Below are 24,632 nucleotides of genomic sequence, written 5' to 3'. Positions count from 1 at the left end.
AAAAAATGGCATACAAAAACTCTAATTGAATGACATGTAAATACAATACTAGCAATAAACCGTAAACATTATTGAAAGGATAAAACTCGCAAAGTTCCAAATCATGTGCCCTGACATTTTTCGTTTGGGATACAATCCAAAAGAATGTTTTGTGTTCTTCAAGCGTTTTGTGTAAAAATGAAAAAAAAAATATTTCATAATTTTACTGATCTTTACTCGCAATATTGCTATTGGCCAAAAGAATCTTTTCAAAAATACTCTGAAATTATTTTCATGAAATATTGCCTGAAATTGTACGTAATTTTACATAAACATCCAAGTTCTATTACAGGAAGCTTCAAGTTATTGTACATGCAATTTTAAGTATTTTAACATGTAGATAATTTAAAAAATCCATGTAAAACAACATTTTTAAGAGGATATTGTAGAAATTTTATGAGTAACGTTCAATCAATAGTTTTGATATGCCGAGTGCTAGGGGAAAGTCGAGTGAAACGGACACCCTTATGTACAATCGCAGTTTTCGTGCAGATGTGCAGTTTAAGTTGTTTACTATCGCATTAAATATTGGAATTCGTAAATTTGCTTCATGAAGACCGTTTTTACAGCAATCTAAAGTATGCTTGCAAATAACACATTTCATAAATGGTCGGGTAAAACGGACACCGCCTAGAAAAGGTACATTTTACCGGAAAAATTGCAGTAAAAGTACATATTATTGTGAGATAAGTATTTGAGAACGTGTTTAAACCAAAATGAAACCAACTGGTCCGAGTCCAGAAGCGAAACAGTGCAGTTATCGGAATTCCGTATTTTACAGGCACTGTCTTGACAGTTTTTACTATTTTTATGGCCTGTTTGAGATACTGAGTGCTTCTTCGACCGACAATTGCTCATGTCAAGGTCCTTTGAAGACATATGGAGGATCAAACCAATGAAAAATTTGGAAAAACCTGAAGAAATTTATGTGTCCGTGTTACCCGAGCTTGAGGTATCCTTCTTACCCGCATTGTCAACATTTTTTTCAAAACGTTTGTTGCGCAAGCCCTTCGATCGAAATTCGCTGATTTTCCTCCAGATGGTTAATGAGAAGCCTTAAAGACACTCCATCTTTGAAATCGGTTAAAATTTTCAAAAATGTTGCGTGAGGATTTATTTTTCCTTTTTGATAGGAGTTTAACCCGTTAGAGTCATTCTTCCTCGAGCAGAGGAAATTACAACAAATAATGGATCCTCAAAGTTTTTGTTTGTTTTGTTTACTTTTTGAAAACTTGTTTGATGTAAATAAACAAAGGGTTTCGATATTGTTGATACACTTGGGCGAACATATTCCTATCATTAGATTTGTGCCCAACATTGTAATTTTGAAAATATTGAAAGTGTCCGTCTTACCCGACTTTCCCCTACAAAGTGATATACAAAATAAACTTTATACCATAGTAGGTATTAAAAATTTTCTAACTGGTTTTGGCTTATTCGAATACGTGGTTTTTCTTAGTAGTTTCAAGGATTTAGTTTTATAATTAAATGAAAATGCATTTAGAAAATTTGCGTTTATTTTTGATAACTAAAGGGAAGGTGATTTTTAGTTGCGTAGAATCATCAAAATCGAATAATACGAGAAAATCGAACAAATCTAATTCTTTTTGGTGAACATTAATACTCATTCTAATTTTTGCTTGAGAAGATGAGCTATCCTTCTGAGTTTCCCCTTCGACTTTGAAAACATGAAGGGTCCGATAAAATATCAATCTAAAAATAATCCTAAGCAATATTCGCAAACTGTGATAAAATGCTACTTAGTTCAAAAAGCCATCGAGAGATTTTCATCTAAATTCACTAAACTGAAGGTAACGAGTAAAATATAACGCAAGATATTGCTTCAAGTTGTTAATTTGTTTCTAATCTAATAAACGAATTGACCATATGTAGGGCTTCAAGAAAGAAACAAAACCATTTTGTATAGAAAAATATCAAAAGTCCAAAGAATTGTTTATCCATAAAGCAGACAACCGATTCAATGTGCTTGATATCTAAACATTATTCATTTAACCATTTTTTTTTCAAATATTTCAAATCACCTCAATTTCAACTCTCAAATTTCTCAACTTTAAAATCTCGAACGTCATCACAGGTCACATCTCTATTAATTTTGAATTCTGAATTCTCAACTCTTTACTCTTTTTACTCAACTCTCAATATTCAACACTCAGCTCGCAACTTCCAACCAGTGATGCCACATAAAAATCAGTATTTTTGATCCAGAAAAAAATCGGTATTCAGTAGGAAAATTCCAAAAATACCAATATTTAATGGAAGCTTCCTTAAGAAAGCTTTCCAAAATTCCTTTGTAGTAAGAAAGTTTTTCGCTGCGTGCAGATCACAACTATTTCTAATATCTTTCAAGAACGTCATTGAGTCATTGATATGAAAGATTTCAACTCATTTAACAACCTAACTGAAGACTGCGAAACGATTGGACTTATGATTTTTAACATACAAAAAGTTAAATTAAGTTAATTTTCTCTAAATTTTTGTCAAAATTCCCGTTTTTAAGAGATTTAGAAAAAATAAGGAAAAGAAGACAAATATGCTATCAACTACGCTAAGACTTGCCGGCCAACAAGACACTAGGATAAGGTTGCCAAATTTTTTTCAGCACGTATCTGAGCCGGCAAATTCGGACAATTTTTATATATTAAACCTGGCAAAATCCGGGCATTTGATTTTAATATTGACGACCGAAAATCCGGCAAATTCCGGGCAAATTTTGCCAAAATTTAGAAATTACTCAACAATAACCAAGCAAAAACATTGAAAAAAAAATGTTTTTCATCAAAACTTATCGACAGAATTTAAAGCGAATTTTAGGCTTCCCAAAAAAATTCGCTTTGTGGAAAAAAAATACAACGAAATTTGTTTTCTTTTGTTGGATTTGCCAAATAAAGTGAATAAATCCGGGCAAAATCCGGGCATTTTCAAGGAAATCCGGGATACCATGTCGAACTGGACTGTTCCCAAATTTTGATTAAAACCGGGCAATTCGGCACCCTACACAAGGATGACATTGATTTGAAAACAATAGTTTTAGATATTTTTTGAAAATAATTTTTCTGTCTGAACGAGTTTTACCTATTTTACAAAAAGCATTATGAAATCGATAATCGTAGAAATGTAGAGTTGAGTTACTAAACTTTGTTTCATTCAAAGTCAATTTCGGCGACTCATTCGAATTGTCCTGCCGAGTACCAAGCAGCGTTGCCAGATTACAAACCGCTAAAATCTGTAGGTTTGACGAAAAATGAAAAATGTACTGATTTTGGCCAAATTAAACTTGATGACCTCTGTAGAAAATCCGTTGGAAATGCTGAAGATCCGTAAATTTTTAGCATTGAGCTTAGATCCGTAGAAGTGCTTAAATTCTGTAGATCTGAGGAGAAATCGTATATGTGGCAACGCTGGTGCCGAGATATTTACAACGAATATTCCCGCGTGTTTTTTTCGTGGATTTCCATCCTGTTGGATGATTCATCCCGCAGACCCCCGCGTATTTTTTTAATCAGCACCATTCTAACCGAAATTGTTTGGCAAGCGCCGGCAGATCTAAGTCGAGAACACACACGTCACGATCAGGGTTGCCAACTTTTTTTTTTCAAAAATCAGGATACGTAAAAGTAACGGCCATTTTTTTGTCGTCGCTCAAATAGGGAAGAATGACCCTGGTTGTTAAACTCCCTTGAAAAAAAAATGGTCGTCGCTCCACATTTTAACTTCAGCAATGAAGTTCCTACTAACCCATTTTTCATCGCGTTCGCAAAAATCAGGCAGAAACAGGCTTATTTTAAAAAATCAGGGAAATCTAATGGCTTATCAGGTTGTCAGGCTGAGCCTCGAAAAATCAGGCAAATCCTAATAAATCTTGCACATTTGCATCGTTGGTCACGATAGAAACATACGAGAACAAATCGGATCGTCTTGTCGTGGTGGCAGGTCTAAGCATATCTACATAGATTTCGTGGCACTCCCCCGAGACACGCATATAGTGTGTTACTTTCTAACGATGAGATGATGCAAAGTTGCTAGAGGAATAGTTACGATCCTTCTGTCGATTTATATTAACTGGGTAACTCTCAACAACCATGTCTCTTCTCTCAAACTCTCAAACTCCCAAACTCTCAACTTCAAACTTCTAATTCATTCACTTTGAACTTCCAACTTCGAATAACTCCCACTTCTCAACTCTCAACTTCAAACTCTCAACATCCAACTTTCAACATCTAACTATAAATTTTCAAATGTAAATGTAAATTACACTACCAACTCTCAGTCTTCAACTCTTTGCTACCAACTTTTAAATCTCAACACTTGACTTAACCCTCAAATCTCAACCTTAAGCTCTAAGGTTAACTCTCAACTCTAAACTCCCTACTCTTACCTCTTAATTTTCATCTCTCTTTACTCTCAACTGTGAAAACTTTCAGTTTCCAACTACCTACTCATATCTCTGATTTCTGAACGCAATAATTTCATTTTTTGGACAATAAACTTTCAGTTTGTCGATTTGAAACTAGAGATTTCTTTTTTTAAATAAAAGATTGAATTACTTTTTGAAAAATTGAAATTCTTATAGAAATGAAAATTCACTTTAGCAATGATTTGAATTTAAAGAATATGCAATTAACTATTACTAACTCTCAACTCTCAATTTTCAACCTTCAGATCTCATCACTCAACTCTCAACTTCAAACTTCCTATACGAAACTTAAGTTTTGAACTTGTAACATTAAATTTTCAAATCTCAACTCTTAATTCTTCACCCCCAACTCTCAACATCAAATCCCTCACTTTCAACTTCTAACTTAAAACTCCTAACTTCCAACTCTCACGTTTCAAAACTCAACTCTCAACTTTCAACTATCAACTCTTGACTCTCAACTATTAAATCTTAACATTTGACTTTCAACTCTCAGTTTCCAAATTTCTACACCTAAGTTTTATCCTTCAACTCTCAATATTCAAATCTCAACCCTCAACTCTGAGCTTTAAACTCTCAAACTTTAACTCTCATCTCTTATTTGTGAATTCCCTACACTTATCTCTTAACTTTTTTCTCTCTTTACCCTCAACTGTGCTAACTCTTAGTTTCCAACTAGCAACTCTCAACTCTTATTTCTGAACTCTAAAATCTAATTTTTTTAACTATGGATTGCATATTTTTGGATTTAAAATTTCAATACTTTTTTTTTTTGAAAATAAAAATTTTCATTTAAGCAAAAATTTACTTTGTAAGGAGTCAATTTTCAAAATTATCTCAACCTTTTAAGGATCATGATTTTCAATTCTTCTTCCAAAAATCAGTTTTAATTGTAATAAGAAAAAAAAATGCCTGAATCTGCTGATTTGGGGCAAATAAGAATAATGTTGGGATAAATTAAAATTAAAAAAAAAGTGTCAACAGAAGAGCATTTTGAATTTTTGATTTAAAATTTTAGATCACATTATGAAGGTACGTTGAAAAAAGGTTTAAGATAATTTTTCCACTGTTTTCCCCAAGATTCTAGTATCAAATCAAATTAAATCTAATCAAATTCCATAAATAAAATAAGAAAATTTACATTCAATGTTACATTCCAAGTATGATATCAGATGTCAGAACTGTGGAAAATCATAAAATTTAAAAAAAAAACGATACAAAAAACACAAATAGCGTTGAAAGGCGATTTTTTTTAAAAAGTTGGTTGTTAAAAATTGAACTTTTATGCAATTGAATTTAAAATACAAAACTCAAATTAAAATTGCAGAATATTTGAGGATTGAAAAAATCAAAATGCCTCAAATTTCGATTTTAATATTTTTGACACATTTTTTGTAGCATTTTATAATACGGATTCTAATCAAAATTTACCTTTCAAACCTTTCTAGTTGTCGTAGAAGTGATGTAAAAATACATACCTGAAATAATAAAAAAAAAAAAAAGAATTAATTATCAGAATCCATATCGATCGATCGAAAGCGATCGATGAATACCTATTGAAACAGATGTTCTAAAAAATACCTGAAAACCTAAAAATAATCTGAGCTTATTCGCGTCATTGGTTTAGCAATATTCAATAAATACATCAAACCGGTTGAATAAATAATTCTTAAATCGTAAACTGATTTCAGCACTAATCCGGATATTCAGCAACTTTGAAATACTAGAAAATTCATGAATTAATAATACCCCTCCCGTTGAAGGAAATGGCCCACGATTCACCGATACGGTAAAACAAGAAAAAAAAGCCCTTTTTACACAACCATCAACACAGCACAGCACAGGAAAGCATCGCGACGCATTTCGCGCGCACACCCACAGCTGGCTGGAGCACACAAAAACACATCCCCCATTCACAAAACCGAACCAAGTTGAAGCAACAAACGCGCGTGGGAGAGCAGAGAAACCGAAAACCAACGAACCTACTGGCTTGAAGGTTGGTGGAAAAACACGTGCAAAACGGACATGACCGAATCGGAACCGGAAAGAGGGAATGTCTGGAGAAGGGTAGATGGAAAAACGGAACGGAACCTTGGCGACCTTGACAAGGATCTTGATGTTACGGTTGTTTTGGTGTGTGTGTGCGAGGTGTGAATTGGGTGCGAAAATTCGATGGATGGGGTAACAGAGCAACAGCTTTTTCCAGAGAGGCGAAATAGGGTTCGGTTTTCGATGGGAGAATTTCACTCTCTCAGTAAAGGAAAGCTTGGAAGCTAACCAAAATTGGTAGCTTCAGAAAGCTTACGTTGAAAGTTTAGCGTTGGGTAAAGTTAAAGAAAGCTCAATGGTTGGACAGTGTGAAAGAAGGTAGATTATTGATAAAAATGAGTAAAATAATTTTGGGGAATTTCGGAGTGTAGTTGATGGACAAAAATGGACAAAAAGCCAAAATTTGTCTCGTGTGAAATTTAGAAATCTTTTCCATTTTTTAACAAGTTTCAAAATTGTGAAGTAGACCCAAGGTCTTTGGGAGGCTGCAACTGCAAAATATTAAAGGCCACAAGTTTATTGAAAATAAAGGGTGTTGAATACATAGGAAGCCTTGTATTGAGTTAAATGATCTTGAGTAGACTTGTAGTTCTTTGATAGACCGGAAGATTTTTAGTAGGGCGACAGATCGGATACGTTGAAAAATCTGGCGTTCATAAGTAGTCAAGCCTGAAAAAATTGCGGACCAAATATGAGATATCCTGTACATCTCTTCGCGCTAGCGTGCTACACTTAGTGTAACTTTAAACATATCTAAAATACCAAATTTGTTAAATTCTTTCAAGTGATTGTCGAATTTTCGGGTTATTTGTCGTTTAGATTCCTTCTTTACACCACTCTATGAAGGTTTTCATAGAGGGTGAAGTAACTTTAAGTAGCTTCAGGTTTCAGACAGTTTTAAAAAGGATATTTAAGTAGCGGCAAGATGATTAGGCACATACGAAATTTTTTAGCAGGTGCTAGGTTTTTAGGAAGTTTAACAATCTTTAGCCCACTGAATTGCGATCAAATTATATTTAATCTTCAGCCCAAAAACTTATAAAACTTTTGAATGGTTTATGGATTGCATCCCAAGTAACAATTTTAGCTTTATTATGGTCAGCAAAATATCGTTTGGACTATCGCATTAATCTTCATAAAAAGCTAAAGCGCATTCTATAACATCACCTGGACTCTAATAAAGCCAAAATCAGGCTATTTGGCCCTACCCTAGAAACGTCATCAAGACATATAATTGTTGGTCATCAATGTTGGTCACCAAAGCTTTTAAAAAGCTATTATTAAACATGTTAGAAATTTTTGTTTTTTTCGGTTCTGTCAGTTCTCGGAGTTTTTTTTTATTTTTTCCAGCAACCATAATGGTTGATGAATGATGATTGCATTATTCAGATATGATATGGTAAAATTAATAGCTAAAAAATACCAATGTTTTAACCATATATTGAGCGTCTTTTCTACTGCCAGTCAAGATTTTAGGTAAAATGTATATGAAATAGTATCTTAAAATAAATACGCCTCGTCAAATCTGATGGTCAATCATGATGGAATTGATGGAAAAAGGCCTGAAAAAATATTTTCCAATGCTTGCATTGTGAATCCATCAACATGGCGTCATTTTGTGCCCTTCGATTTTGCAACCAACATGGCGTGAGTCAATTCATAGTTTTATTATGGTTTAATGATGACCCCAAAAAAAGCTACGATTTGACGTTTCTCTCGCAAGCCAACCAATTACACGCTAAGGTTGAGTTCCTCATTTCTGAGTTGTTAATCATTAGTACAGTAAATGAGGACAGACTTTTTGAATGAAAAGGGATTGGTTTTGAATGACCCGTGGAATAAATCATGAGTTGAAGTCAAATTTCGTTGTCTGACGCCATCTTGAAATCCAAGATGGCGGCTTCCGCTGAACTTTTAAAATGGTGTAAATGACTTGAAATCGCATGAAACCCCAACAAAATGGGTATCGGGTGAAAGGGCTAAACGAGTAGAAGTTGAATTTCGCTATCAGACGCCATCTTGAAATCCAAGATGGCGGCATCCGCTCAACTTTTAATGTTTAATGCTGACAAAAAGTCGCATTAAACCACCACTATACGGGTATTGGGTGAAAGGGCTAAACTAGAAGTCGATTTTTTTCTTTCCGACGCCATCTTGAAATCCAAGATGGCAGCTTCCACTGAATTTAAAATACTGTTAATCAATGAAAATCGCTTTAACACAACTTTTTTTCACGTAATTTTACATTACAACTACTATTTTAAGACAATTTAGATCATTTTAAATCACTTTTTTTATTTTTTCATTATGTTTCTAATGCATTTAGCACTTTTCTTGTTTTGTTTATAGTTTTTGTTTTTTTTTTTGCCATTTATGTAATTCTATTTATGCTATCATGCTATTATGTTTAAATTGTATTGGTCTTATTCTAGCGAAAACTATAAGGTTATGATGTTTCTGTTAACCGTCTGATTTAGGCACATGTGCCAAATTCGATGTGTCTGATTGTGGTGGTTTTTGTGGGATTTTCAGTCACTTACAGATTTACAGAGAAACGCGAAAAGAGATATTTGACTTTTATCATTTAGCCTTAGCACCCAATACAATATATTTGGGAGTTTCATGCTATTTTGATTCATTTACAGTATTTTTAAGTTCAGCTGAAGCCTCAGAATGCAAAAATAAACTTTTTATAGCTTATCCCAATTGACAAACACCCATATTTTGGAGGTTTCATGCGATATTCAATGATTTAGAGCATTTTTAAAGTTTATAGAAAGCTGCCATCTTGGATTTCAAGATGGCGTAAGATAACAATATTCGACTTCTACTCGTTAAGCCCTTCCACCCACTACCACCTGGGTTTCATGTCATTTTAAGTCATTCACTACATTTTAAAGTTTAGCGGAAGCTGCCATCTTGGATTTCAAGATGGCTTCAGATAGCGAAATTCAACTTCTACCAGTTGATTTCTTTCAACTTATACCCCTATAATATAGGTTTCATGCGATTTTCAGTCATTTACAGTATTTTCAAGTTGAGTGGTAGCCGCCATCTTGGATTTAAGATGGCGACGGGCAACAACATTTGTGAAGGTTTCACGATATTTTCAGTAATTTACAGCTTTGAAAATAAAAGCGGAAACCGCCATCTTGAATTAATGATGGCGCCAAGCAACAATTTTTTTCCTACTATTTGGGCCCTTTCACTCAATACTTATATTGTAAACATATTCATACCACTTTCGGTGATTTCAAGTTTTCAAAGATGTATTTTTTTTTATTTTAACTCAAAACCAACACGCATAACTTACCAAAAATGTGTAAAAATGGGAGTTCCAATTCAAATATGTGCTATCTAATCTGAGCGTGTCCTGTTTTGACATCTTGATCGAGAACTGTCACTAAGTTTTATGGCGGTTTAATAATCATGCACTGAGTGCTATTATAGAACATGCAAAAGAAAGCTTGCAGCAAACTTCTAGGTTTGTGTTTTATTATAGTTTAAAAAGAGCATTCATAACACTCAAAATAACTAATACAGCATGTTTAATAAAAGTTTTATTAGCGTTTTCAAAACCATCTGAAAACATATGGTCGAAAAAAAATTATAAGCATTCTGCATGACCATAATAAAACCGCCATAAAACGAGCTGCACAAAAAAATGCCATAATTAAACCATAATAAAACTTTCTAATGCTAGTTGGCATAATCTGTGTTACTTGGGATGTCTTAAGGCAGAAAAGATCTGGAGATCACCAGAGTGGATCCAGGCCTTAGAGATATACATATTTTTACAAGCTGGCAGAATGTTATAATGCTTCCAGAAAGTTTGTTGGCCGTAAGAATGTTTCAACAGCGCCGAACGGCTTTTAAGATCATTAGCAAGGCCGGATTAAGGGGTGGGGGGCAAAAGGGGCAATTGACCCGGGCCCCTCGATTCAGGGGGGCCCCCCGAGGGGAAAAAAATTTTAACATTACCTTAATCATACTTCCTCAGTTTAAACAAATCTATTAAATGAAATCAGAACTAGAAAATCGGAATGAAAACTTGAAATATAACAACTAAAGGGCTCCGGTGAAATAATATCTATAATAGTTTTTCTCTTACATAAGTTAAGGGGGCCCCTATAGCAAGCAGTGAAGGGCATTTTGCAGGCTGAGAATGTCGAAATCTCAGTATTGAATTTCAAATTTTCAACCCAAAATGTGGACAAAAATAAGGTAAACCGAATTCGAAAAAAAAATCGACAGAAAATTAAGAAGAATATACGCAAAACACCTCATATTTTGTCCTTTAAATGTCATTTTGCACAAAACAGGTAAAATGAAGAAAAACATCTTCACATTTTCATAACATACAAACGTCTTGCACAATAATAATGTTTATTATTATGTTAACTTTCCAAGTAATTGTTACTGCACTAAAATAGCAGCTAATGCCGCCAATACTGGCTCACAGTGCTAAGAGAGAACAGATGCGCTTTATGATAATCATTTCAGACCAGCTATTATTATAACTTTTCCCTTTTCAATCAATATTATTGATATTTCCGTTGGTTTATAAATTCTTAAATCTATTCCCTGCCTATTTTTTTAAATATAATTTAAAAAAAACTGTTGTTGCTTAAATTGGACCAATCGACAATACAGAGTTTCTATATTGAATTTCCATCACAATTTCTGTCTAAGACTTGAAATTCGTATTGAAACATTGTCAACAGATTTAACAAAAATTTTAGCATCTACTGAAGTTTATATCCAGAATTCGGTGTATCATTTTCCAAATGATCGTTCTCAAATTATAATAAAAACGATCTCATAGTTGAGTTACTAATATCATTGAGTGATTTTCTTAACATGGATATTTCGATATTTCAAATCTTATCTTTTTCCAGATTCAATTCATTGAGATTTTCAAGTCTTGTGTTGATTCTTCAATTACTGAAGTTCAGTTTTATGGTTTTTCAGAATTTTGAGAACTCAGGATCTTTGTTTAAGGGGCTAAACTCATTTGGATTCCTTTTTTGACTTTTTCAATGATAACTGATTCTGTGTTTTAAACATTTAATCTCTATTCTGATTTTTTTTCAATCGATCATTGTTGCATCCCTTTGGTTTTGAGGGCATCGAATGAAACTTTCTTATATCTGTATCTCAATAGAAATTGTGTTTCATTTTTTTGTTTTTTTTTTTCTTGATTTGGTATTTTATGTTTCAAATATCTAAATATTTCTCTATAATGCACAAACCAGACGATCAATGATGAAATGAAAATCATTTAAAATATCTATGCGGTCTTTTCTATAAATTAGGAAATTCTAGTTCGGATAAGAGTATTAAAAAAATTAAATTAAATTTTGCATTTTGCAGCTAAAATCATAGCTTTCATTTTTGAGAAATTTCTAAAGTAATCCGCAATTTTTGCACATGATTAACACTTTAATGCATAGCTTTTTTTAAAAGAGAATTGCGGTTATTGATTCAGTGAAATAATAACATTTTAATTCGAATAACACAACTCAACAAGTTTGAAGTCGTTATTTTGAGTATTATAAAAGTTATGCCCCATCAATACGATTTTGCAAATTTCTTCCAAACCTTGTTAATTGTGTGCAGAAAGATGTCTGGTGTTTATTGAGATAAAAAAAAATTGTTGGAATTTGCAAATCTGAAGAAAAAACAGCGATTTTCCAGAAACCACTTTTTTCAAAAAAATAAATAAATTTAAAAATATCATCTACGCAGACAACATGGCTATTTGAAGACAGTATACTGAACTCATCTCCATTTCCTTAACACGTTTAAAATGTTTTGTATTCTCTGCGATAGCATTTGAAAAAAAAAACGAATCATAGGGGCCCCCCGAGAAAAATTGCCCGGGCCCCCCGATGGCTTAATCCGGTCCTGATCATCAGACTACTGTAATTTTTTTTTTTAAATTTGGATGGCCTTAGGCTATCGAAAAATATTTGGCGATTGATAAGCCTTCAGGCCGCCAAAAAAAATTAAGATAAACGAGAGGTCATTACTACGTCGAAAGGCAAGGTTGCCCACTTCACAGGCAAGGTTACCGAAATCACAAAAAAAAATCTATAATTTCACGCAATTTTGAGCAAATTTTCATAAAAGAGTCTGTTTCACAGAACACAAAATTTTGGATAATTAACACAGATTCACAGATTTTTTTAATCTCATCAGAATTTTGAAAGTTATTACTTTTATGTCAATACAAATTTTGGATTTCTTGCTTTGAATTTGGAAAAAAAATTGTAAGATTAGTTATTTCTATCGATTTTTCTCATTTTTTTTGTTTCGATTAATAGTCGTTTAAACATCTTTATGTCATTCGCGTTTTGATTTTTCTCAAGAAAAATGTTAAAAAGAATCAATTTTAAATGATATTTCACTGAAATAAATAAAAAAAAATAGTCACAGAAAACCATCACAGAATGTTGGGTAAAATCACAGAAATTCAGATTCTTTTATTCGTATAAATGCAGATTTTTTTTTTCGGCAACCTTGCTAACAGGTTTTTAAGACTGTCTTGAGGGTCTTCAGCCTGTCGTAAGCTCTCAAAACAATCAACAAATATTAACGCCAACTGAAAGCTTTCAGACCCTCCTTACTTGAATCAGGCCCGTGCGAAGCACTCGTCTATGGGAGGGAGGGGGTGGTTTCGAAATTCAAATTCAGCTGGAAATAATAACAATACACCCATAGAAGAGGTTGCAAAAATCCAATGCCTATTTAGCAAATCTCTGTGCCGATAATGCGCTGAAATGTGCACTGTGCCGAAGATGATATGTTTGAAAAACCGTAACTGGCATAAGGACTCGGCTCCCAACCAAAATGATGCATGACCACTACATTCAAGCGAAACAAGAAAAACATTTTATGGGATTTCCTTCCTATTGGATAATTCATCCCAGAAACAAGAAAATAAAAATATAAACTACAGCGCCCGTATGGAGAGTCGAACTCAAATCACCAATTATATCGTCTTGCAAGTCCGACATCCTAACCAGTGTGCTATTTGAGCTTCATGAAGGACGAGGGTTATTTGTCATAGGCTTTCTGCCACCGAACAATCACAAAAAATCGCACAACGGTGGCTTCCCGGCGTTTGGCCGCCTTTCAAGGTAGTCCTTTGTCTTGCGATGGTAACGGGAAAGGGAACGGGAGTGAAGGCAAAGGGAAACCCATTGAATGAGAACTGTGCTTTGCTTACTGCCTGCTATTACATACACACGCTACATATACACAGCTGCTAAAGCCAGGCAGCTTGGCCGATGGTTGTTTGCCGGTAAATTGAAGGAATGTTTTTGTTGTTGCTTTTGCTACATACACACGCACAGCTTAGCCGTGGTTGTTTGCCGGTAGATTGAATTGAAGCAATGTTTTTTTTGTTGCTTTTACTGCATACACACGCACAGCTTGGCCGTGGTTGTTTGCCGGTGGATTGAAGGGATTGAATTAGAAGGATGTTTTTGTTGTTGCTTTTGCTACATTCACACGCACAGTGCTCGGTTCGCTTACTGCCTGGTGTTGGCCGGTATTTATTTCCATCCTTCTTCGTCTTGTGATGCGATAGGGAGGGACGTGAAAGCGTGTTTATTTTGTTTCTTTCAGACATATGCAATTCAGTTAACTTGGGAGATTAATGCCGGTGGGAGCAAATCGAATCAGCACCGGTCGCGTTATCTTCTTGTACCAATGATGCTATGTAATTGACTACACGCCATTGGCACAAAGGCTGAATTTTGGGTGTACCAAAAATAATACACAATAAATGGAAATTTATTTCTTAACCCATTTTTTCACTCACGACACTTATTTTAAAACACCTTTGGGGATCAAAAAATTTCTCATTATTGCGGAAAATTCTTTTCTTGAACTGAAAATTTTTATTGGGAAAAAACTCCCCAACCCCCTTCGTTCGCACGGCCTTGAGTTGTATAGAATACCAAAAATCTCTAAGGGGCCGGGATATCTATATTGAGAATGAAGGAGTTTTAAATCATAGGATTACTAAGTAGGCCTAGTAATTCCCCCTCTCTCCCCCAGATCTTCCGGATAGAAAAAGAAACTGTTAAGGTTTAAGCCAGAAGCTTAAAAGTAATATGGAAAAGGTCGGATGGCCGTAGTCCGTCAGAATACTACATGCATGGTAATTAGAATTTTTGTAGACATACGCAAGATTTTGAGTCCTGAACTTTTTAGGCTATTGAAGGGTCTTCAAACCTCTGGGAATGTTAAAACCGAGTGGAAACTGTTTTTAAGAAGCCAGACGGTCTGCCGCAAAGTCTTTCCAGTCTCCAGATCATCAGGACTCATTAGAAGGTTTTAAGATCACTTGGAGGATTTTAAGTCACTGAAAGGTTGTTGGCTTAAATCCCTTGAAAAATCGTTGGAAGGTTTCAAAACTTTTGCAGGATTCTGAGGTTACTTGAAGATTTTTAAGCCGTTAAAATATCTCTACATCATAAGAAGGTTTTTTGATCACAGTACGGTTTTAACATCGCTAGTTGGTTTTTGGATTGCTGAAAAGTTTTTCTCCAAGGGGTTTCTTCAGATCAATGCCACAAAATTTTTTAATGATTCGGATTTTGCAACTAGAAACAAATATTTGAGATAAGTTTTTGATTATGATTGTTTTGACTTTAAAAATGATTTCAAAACACTGATATTTTTTTTATTATTCTGCTATATGTTTCAGAATGTGATTCGAAAATATCATGTTGTTTTTATAAATTTTGTAAATTATTTCTCATTGTGAGTTTTAGTCCAAGAATTTTATTTCGAAATGTAGATATAATTCTGAAATAAAATAATGAAATATCTTTATTTTAAAATGTTCTTTAATCTGAAATGATTGAAAGTAAATTGTAATCATTTGTTTAGAGTAGTAACAAATTTGCAACATAGAGGGTATGAATGAAATGACAAATTTGTTCTTATTTCTTTAAGGGCACAATACTCACATTTTTTTAAAACGATGTTCAAAAAATAATTGAAAAATATAAAATGAAGGAAAAAATTCTGATAGCAACAAAAATCTCATTGGTGCTAAATTAAGAGCTGATTTTAACTGATTTGGAAAAGTTGAAAAAAATTTTTTTCTTCTCAAAAAACTGTAAAATGTTACAAACACATTGAAAACATAGGTTTTGATTAAATTCTCAACTTTCACGATGACTGCGAGTAATTTTTACTTTTGAGAAAAAGTTACATAAGTTTTCTGTTAAATTTTTTGTTTACAGTTCTGCGGAAATACAGAAATTCAATCAAATTTCAAAAAAAAAATTAAACTAAACTGAATTTTAGATATTTTTGAAAACAAAATGATGTTGAATAAATATCAAAAAAATTAAAACGTTCTTTATTATGTCAGAAATAAAATAGTTGTATCATTTTCAATTGAATTATATAAAAATTGTCGAGTTACATTTTTTTTCTATAACCAAAGCATTGCACACTAGGAAAATTTGACCCTAAATGCAGAAAAAAATCGAAGCCGCACCTAAATATATGTTTTAACAACATGAGATTTTAGGTCATTGCAATTTCATAAAACGGAGTGAAAGATTTTATAATATTTAAAATCATTTAAAAAGGACCATTCACAGATTAAAAGATTTCGATTTAAGCCAAATTTAAGTCAAATTGAAGCTTAAAGAATGCATACAAAAACGCTCAAAATTTTAGATGGATCGACTTATGTATGCCAAAAATATTCACTTTTGTTTAGAAATATAGCTTTTCAAAAAAATAAATTGATAAAAAAAACAGTTTTTATGGCTCATTTGAAAAGCTTGTAACTCATGTAGCACTTCCTAAACCTTCATGAAACTTTCACATATCATTAGAAAGTTTCCGAAAAACTGTTTTACTGAAAAAATTTTTTTGCTCAACATTTTCTCGAAGTTTTTATTGTTTTTTCTGGATAATAAAGGGCAAACAACACATAGAAAATCTATGCAAAACCTTGTTTGAAAGAATGTACTTTTTGATCAGATCTGAAACTGGACTATTACCTTTAATTTAAATTGTTATTGTGTTAATGATCTGGAAACAATATTGACGATTCTATACTTTATTTAAATTTCATAAATTCAAATTCATTCATTTATACTGAAATCAAAGTTTTGTTACAATATTTTGGATTTGATTTCGGATTCATGATTGATCTTCGATCTTGAAAATATTTAAAGTTACAAAAAACCTAATAGGAAACTTTAGATAAAAATTGGCAACGATTTTATTTTTTTTCAATTATTTGATTTGATTGGCTTCAAATATATGTAAGGTACACAAGAACAATTACATGCAAACGAAGCTCTTATCCTCCATCAAAAAATGTTCAAAAATAAACACCAATAAAGTTGAAAGTTCCCAAAATGTATCACTTATCAGTTTTGTACTCGTTCGATCTGAGCAAACCGCAAACCGAAATATTAAGTTATTTAGCCCTTGTGTTTATGTAATTTTTTCGAGCAAAAATATAAAATTTGTTTCCTTAACGATAAAGTCATTCGAAGAACTATATGAATGACTTAGAATACCTCGATTTTTGATTATATATCGTTGCTCCCTTGCATTTTTGGAAAAAAAATTATCTCAATGTGCGGGTTATGGTTACTCTAATTCAGAAGTTCAATATTGTATAGTAGTTGCAATGTTAAAAGAAAGATAATAAAGTTAGACTGCCAGTAGAAGTTCTACGCTTCTAAAGCCACAATGGAAAATTTGACTACAATTTGTATGGGAAACATTCCCACGAAATGAAAAAAAAAGTGTTGAAAATTCAAGAATATAAAGACTAGGATAAGTTCTAAATTTTTATGAAGTTCGAGCGTTTTCATATATTTTCAACAGGGTTTTCCCACTCGGATGGGAGAGGTGGGATTGAAAAGTTTTGGGTGTTTTCAAGCTGCAAGATGCTGCCGCCCGTGGTATAGAGAATAGCCTTCAAGTCTTCTGAGCCAACGGTCATGAGATCGAATCCCGGGTACCGCAAACATAGTACACTTTCTGTCGGTTGGTGGTGTCAGCATTTGTAAGGTTCTTGCCATCATATCCTCGAAAGGTGTACGACTTAGTGTTAAGTAAATGGATTCTCTTCGAAGAAACAGCAAGTTTTATTAAAATCCAATATAGGTACATATGTTTGTGTTCGTTTTTAAGTCGAAGAATGGTTTTCTGATTCTAAAAGATTTTTGCATCGCTAGAAGGTTTTTGAAATCGCTGGAAAATTAATCATCTGAAATTTAGAATAAGTTTGAAATTTCGTTTCGGTGCATTTCGTTATGATGTTTTGGACTGAAATATGCTTTAAACATTGACAAATTCATGGACTTCGAGCGACAAAAGGCTAATTTTACAATTCTTTGTAACCAAAACATTTTTTCCATCTCGTTTCTTCCACAATCACGATTACAATGCAAGCATACCCAACTTTCCAACAGCCGTGATTTACCATCGAGAGAATAAGGCCTTCATTGAAAATTCATGCACTAATTTGAAAGCTAGTTTTGCGGCCACATCAAAATCATTATGTTTATCCACCATAACATATTCATGCTGGGCTGGCGGGCAGTCTGACATTATCATCGCGCGAACTCCTGCCGGGTGGTTTTCCAGCAACCAAAGATCGATTAACTTCTGTGGTAATTGTCTGTGATTGTGAACATATTCTTGTATGAGATTGAGGCATATTTTGCCAAGCCGCTAGAAATTTTTGCTATTCAAATTCGTTAATAATATTTCCCTTGAAATATTCAAGTTTCATAGAACATAACTTTCCCCATGAAAGTACATGTGTAAACTTTGTAATCCCACTGGATCCAGCTTTAAATTTACTGTAGATGACTTGCAATAGTTTGTAAGTAGGTCGACTATGGAATAGGAAACATATTTCTCCTGTATGATTTTCCATACGCTAAGCTAAGCTCGGTAACATTGCCACCCGAGCGACGGCAATCTCGGTCGGATTTCCGTTGCGTAAGCTCTCCCCGGGGCCAAACAACGATTTTCCACTTCCGTTACGATGCTTCCTAAATCAGTGAGATATTTTTTTTTGGCTCTCAACGGATATTACAGAACCCGCATCGATGAACCATCGGATATCCATCCATATAGGAGCTCATCGAGTGATTGATTGATCCTGGCACCTGGGGAATGGTTCGTAAGAAGCAAAAAAAAAATCACAACTCATGGATTGTTGTCCATTGGCGACGAAGAGGACCATTATTATTGGAGACATGGATGTGTCAGCGCAGCTGTTTTGGTCCATAACTCAGCGTTCTCCCTCGAAGCTGCTAGTTTGCAGCCATAAGTATTTTACTGGCCGCTAGTTAATATCATTCATTAATTAATGGCACGGCAAGCTGACACGGTACCAGGATCGTTCCTTTTGTCCTCGTCTCATAATGAACAATTTTCAATCTTTCGTGCAGTAGCAGCAGCAGCTTGTGGATTTTCCCATCTTTTAACATTAATTAGTTAAGGGAAATGTGTCCTTCCAATTATGGAGTAACAGAGAAATTTAAGTGAGAAGCGATTTTTCGATAATAAATATTATTTAGTTGAAAATCTATCGGCAGCCCCAAAACAGCCAAACCTGAAAATTTCGACCGGAAGACTCATCAAGCTTGCTTTTCGGCATTACAGAGATCTTAAGGCTCTAAGACAAGATTTTCACCAGAATACATTTTTTTGAAAACATAGGATAGAAGAAATTTAATTTCTTTATGAAAATTTCATATCTTGAGGTTTTTGAGTACATCGAAGGAAAAAATGTTTGCATATATTCAGGGGTCTTAAGAGTTCAAAAAAATTATGGCCCGCGGACCAAATTATTTTTGGCTTTTAAACACTCACGGATTACTCTACTCAACTTTAATCAACTCTACTCAACTCTATTCAACTCCACTCAACTCTACTCAGCTCTACTCAACTCTACTCAACTCTACTCAACTCTACTCAACTCTACTCAACTCTACTCAACTCAACTCTACTCAACTCTACTCAACTCTACCCAACTCTACTCAACTCTACTCAACTCTACTCAACTCTACTCAACTTTACTCAACTCTACTCAACTCTACTCAACTCAACTCAACTCTACTCAACTCTACTCAACTCTACTCAACTCTACTCAACTCTACTCAACTCAACTCAACTCAACTCAACTCAACTCAACTCTACTCAACTCTACTCAACTCTACTTAACTCTACTCAACTCTACTCAACTCAACTCTACTCAACTCTACTCAACTCTACCCAACTCTACTCAACTCTACTCAACTCTACTCAACTCTACTCAACTCTACTCAACTTTACTCAACTCTACTCAACTCTACTCAACTCAACTCAACTCTACTCAACTCTACTCAACTCTACTCAACTCTACTCAACTCTACTCAACTCCACTCAACTCTACTCAACTCTACTCAACTCTACTCAACTCTACTCAACTCTACTCAACTGTACTCAACTCTACTCAACTCTACCCAACTCTACTCAACTCTACTCAACTCTACTCAACTCTACTCAACTCTACTCAACTCTACTCAACTCTACTCAACTCTACTCAACTCTACTCTACTCTACTCTACTCTACTCTACTCTACTCTATTCAACTCTACTCAGCTCAACTCAACTCTACTCAACTCTACTCAACTCTACTCAACTCTACTCAACTCTACTCTACTCTACTCTACTCTACTCTACTCTACTCTACTCTACTCTACTCTACTCTACTCTACTCTACTCTGCTCTACTCTACTCAACTCTACTCAACTCTACTCAACTGTACCCAACTCTACCCAACTCTACTCAACTCTACTCAACTCTACTCAACTCTACTCAACTCTACTCAACTCTACTCAACTCTACTCAACTCTACTCAACTCTACTCAACTCTATTCAACTCTACTCAACTCTACTCAACTCTACTCAACTCTACTCAACTCTACTCAACTCTACTCAACTCTACTCAACTCTACTCAACTCAACTCAACTCAACTCAACTCAACTCAACTCAACTCAACTCTACTCAACTCTACTCAACTCTACTCAACTCTACTCAACTCTACTCAACTCAACTCTACTCAACTCAACTCTACTCAACTCTACTCAACTCTACCCAACTCTACTCAACTCTACTCAACTCTACTCAACTCTACTCAACTCTACTCAACTTTACTCAACTCTACTCAACTCTACTCAACTCAACTCAACTCTACTCAACTCTACTCAACTCTACTCAACTCCACTCAACTCTACTCAACTCTACTCAACTCTACTCAACTGTACTCAACTCTACTCAACTCTACCCAACTCTACTCAACTCTACTCAACTCTACTCAACTCTACTCAACTCTACTCTACTCTACTCAACTCTACTCAACTCTACTCAACTCTACTCAACTCTACTCAACTCTACTCAACTCTACTCAACTCTACTCAACTCTACTCTACTCTACTCTACTCTACTCTACTCTACTCTACTCAACTCTACTCAACTCAACTCTACTCAACTCTACTCAACTCTACTCAACTCTACTCAACTCTACTCTACTCTACTCTACTCTACTCTACTCTACTCTACTCTACTCTACTCTACTCTACTCTACTCTACTCTGCTCTACTCTACTCAACTCTACTCAACTCTACTCAACTGTACCCAACTCTACCCAACTCTACTCAACTCTACTCAACTCTACTCAACTCTACTCAACTCTACTCAACTCTACTCAACTCTACTCAACTCTACTCAACTCTATTCAACTCTACTCAACTCTACTCAACTCTGCTCAACTCTACTCAACTCTACTCAACTCTACTCAACTCTACTCAACTCTACTCAACTCTACTCAACTGTACTCAACTCTACTCAACTCAACTCTACTCTACTCTACTCTACTCTACTCTACTCTACTCTACTCTACTCTACTCTACTCTACTCTACTCTACTCTACTCTACTCTACTCTACTCTACTCTACTCTACTCTACTCTACTCTACTCTACTCTACTCTACTCTACTCTACTCTACTCTACTCTACTCTACTCTACTCTACTCTACTCTACTCTACTCTACTCTACTCTACTCTACTCTACTCTACTCTACTCTACTCTACTCTACTCTACTCTACTCTACTCTACTCTACTCTACTCTACTCTACTCTACTCTACTCTACTCTACTCTACTCTACTCTACTCTACTCTACTCTACTCTACTCTACTCTACTCTACTCTACTCTACTCTACTCTACTCTACTCTACTCTACTCTACTCTACTCTACTCTACTCTACTCTACTCTACTCTACTCTACTCTACTCTACTCTACTCTACTCTACTCTACTCTACTCTACTCTACTCTACTCTACTCTACTCTACTCTACTCTACTCTACTCTACTCTACTCTACTCTACTCTACTCTACTCTACTCTACTCTACTCTACTCTACTCTACTCTACTCTACTCTACTCTACTCTACTCTACTCTACTCTACTCTACTCTACTCTACTCTACTCTACTCTACTCTACTCTACTCTACTCTACTCTACTCTACTCTACTCTACTCTACTCTACTCTACTCTACTCTACTCTACTCTACTCTACTCTACTCTACTCTACTCTACTCTACTCTACTCTACTCTACTCTACTCTACTCTACTCTACTCTACTCTACTCTACTCTACTCTACTCTACTCTACTCTACTCTACTCTACTCTACTCTACTCTACTCTACTCTACTCTACTCTACTCTACTCTACTCTACTCTACTCTACTCTACTCTACTCTACTCTACTCTACTCTACTCTACTCTACTCTACTCTACTCTACTCTACTCTACTCTACTCTACTCTACTCTACTCTACTCTACTCTACTCTACTCTACTCTACTCTACTCTACTCTACTCTACTCTACTCTACTCTACTCTACTCTACTCTACTCTACTCTACTCTACTCTACTCTACTCTACTCTACTCTACTCTACTCTACTCTACTCTACTCTACTCTACTCTACTCTACTCTACTCTACTCTACTCTACTCTACTCTACTCTACTCTACTCTACTCTACTCTACTCTACTCTACTCTACTCTACTCTACTCTACTCTACTCTACTCTACTCTACTCTACTCTACTCTACTCTACTCTACTCTACTCTACTCTACTCTACTCTACTCTACTCTACTCTACTCTACTCTACTCTACTCTACTCTACTCTACTCTACTCTACTCTACTCTACTCTACTCTACTCTACTCTACTCTACTCTACTCTACTCTACTCTACTCAACTCAACTCAACTCAACTCAACTCAACTCAACTCAACTCTACTCTACTCTACTCTACTCTACTCTACTCTACTCTACTCTACTCTACTCTACTCTACTCTACTCTACTCTACTCTACTCTACTCTACTCTACTCTACTCTACTCTACTCTACTCTACTCTACTCTACTCTACTCTACTCTACTCTACTCTACTCTACTCTACTCTACTCTACTCTACTCTACTCTACTCTACTCTACTCTACTCTACTCTACTCTACTCTACTCTACTCTACTCTACTCTACTCTACTCTACTCTACTCTACTCTACTCTACTCTACTCTACTCTACTCTACTCTACTCTACTCTACTCTACTCTACTCTACTCTACTCTACTCTACTCTACTCTACTCTACTCTACTCTACTCTACTCTACTCTACTCTACTCTACTCTACTCTACTCTACTCTACTCTACTCTACTCTACTCTACTCTACTCTACTCTACTCTACTCTACTCTACTCTACTCTACTCTACTCTACTCTACTCTACTCTACTCTACTCTACTCTACTCTACTCTACTCTACTCTACTCTACTCTACTCTACTCTACTCTACTCTACTCTACTCTACTCTACTCTACTCTACTCTACTCTACTCTACTCTACTCTACTCTACTCTACTCTACTCTACCTCTACTCTACTCTACTCTACTCTACTCTACTCTACTCTACTCTACTCTACTCTACTCTACTCTACTCTACTCTACTCTACTCTACTCTACTCTACTCTACTCTACTCTACTCTACTCTACTCTACTCTACTCTACTCTACTCTACTCTACTCTACTCTACTCTACTCTACTCTACTCTACTCTACTCTACTCTACTCTACTCTACTCTACTCTACTCTACTCTACTCTACTCTACTCTACTCTACTCTACTCTACTCTACTCTACTCTACTCTACTCTACTCTACTCTACTCTACTCTACTCTACTCTACTCTACTCTACTCTACTCTACTCTACTCTACTCTACTCTACTCTACTCTACTACTCTACTCTACTCTACTCTACTCTACTCTACTCTACTCTACTCTACTCTACTCTACTCTACTCTACTCTACTCTACTCTACTCTACTCTACTCTACTCTACTCTACTCTACTCTACTCTACTCTACTCTACTCTACTCTACTCTACTCTACTCTACTCTACTCTACTCTACTCTACTCTACTCTACTCTACTCTACTCTACTCTACTCTACTCTACTCTACTCTACTCTACTCTACTCTACTCTACTCTACTCTACTCTACTCTACTCTACTCTACTCTACTCTACTCTACTCTACTCTACTCTACTCTACTCTACTCTACTCTACTCTACTCTACTCTACTCTACTCTACTCTACTCTACTCTACTCTACTCTACTCTACTCTACTCTACTCTACTCTACTCTACTCTACTCTACTCTACTCTACTCTACTCTACTCTACTCTACTCTACTCTACTCTACTCTACTCTACTCTACTCTACTCTACTCTACTCTACTCTACTCTACTCTACTCTACTCTACTCTACTCTACTCTACTCTCTACTCTACTCTACTCTACTCTACTCTACTCTACTCTACTCTACTCTACTCTACTCTACTCTACTCTACTCTACTCTACTCTACTCTACTCTACTCTACTCTACTCTACCTACTCTACTCTACTCTACTCTATTCTACTCTACTCTACTCTACTCTACTCTACTCTACTCTACTCTACTCTACTCTACTCCATCTCTACTCTACGCCATCTCTACTCTTCTCTCTACT

At 35.1% G+C, this 24,632-nt stretch overlaps 1 protein-coding gene across 1 annotated transcript in view; it reads right to left on the bottom strand.

The window, feature by feature from the left end:
- Positions 1–24,632, bottom strand: part of LOC129757556 (cAMP-dependent protein kinase type I regulatory subunit) — a 196,907-nt gene that overhangs the window by 143,968 nt on the left and 28,307 nt on the right. The window lies entirely within an intron of this gene.

This window comes from Uranotaenia lowii, chromosome 3 (genome assembly GCF_029784155.1).
Source record: "Uranotaenia lowii strain MFRU-FL chromosome 3, ASM2978415v1, whole genome shotgun sequence".
Taxonomy (NCBI): domain Eukaryota; kingdom Metazoa; phylum Arthropoda; class Insecta; order Diptera; family Culicidae; genus Uranotaenia; species Uranotaenia lowii.
This window is presented reverse-complemented; position numbering and strand designations above follow the sequence as displayed.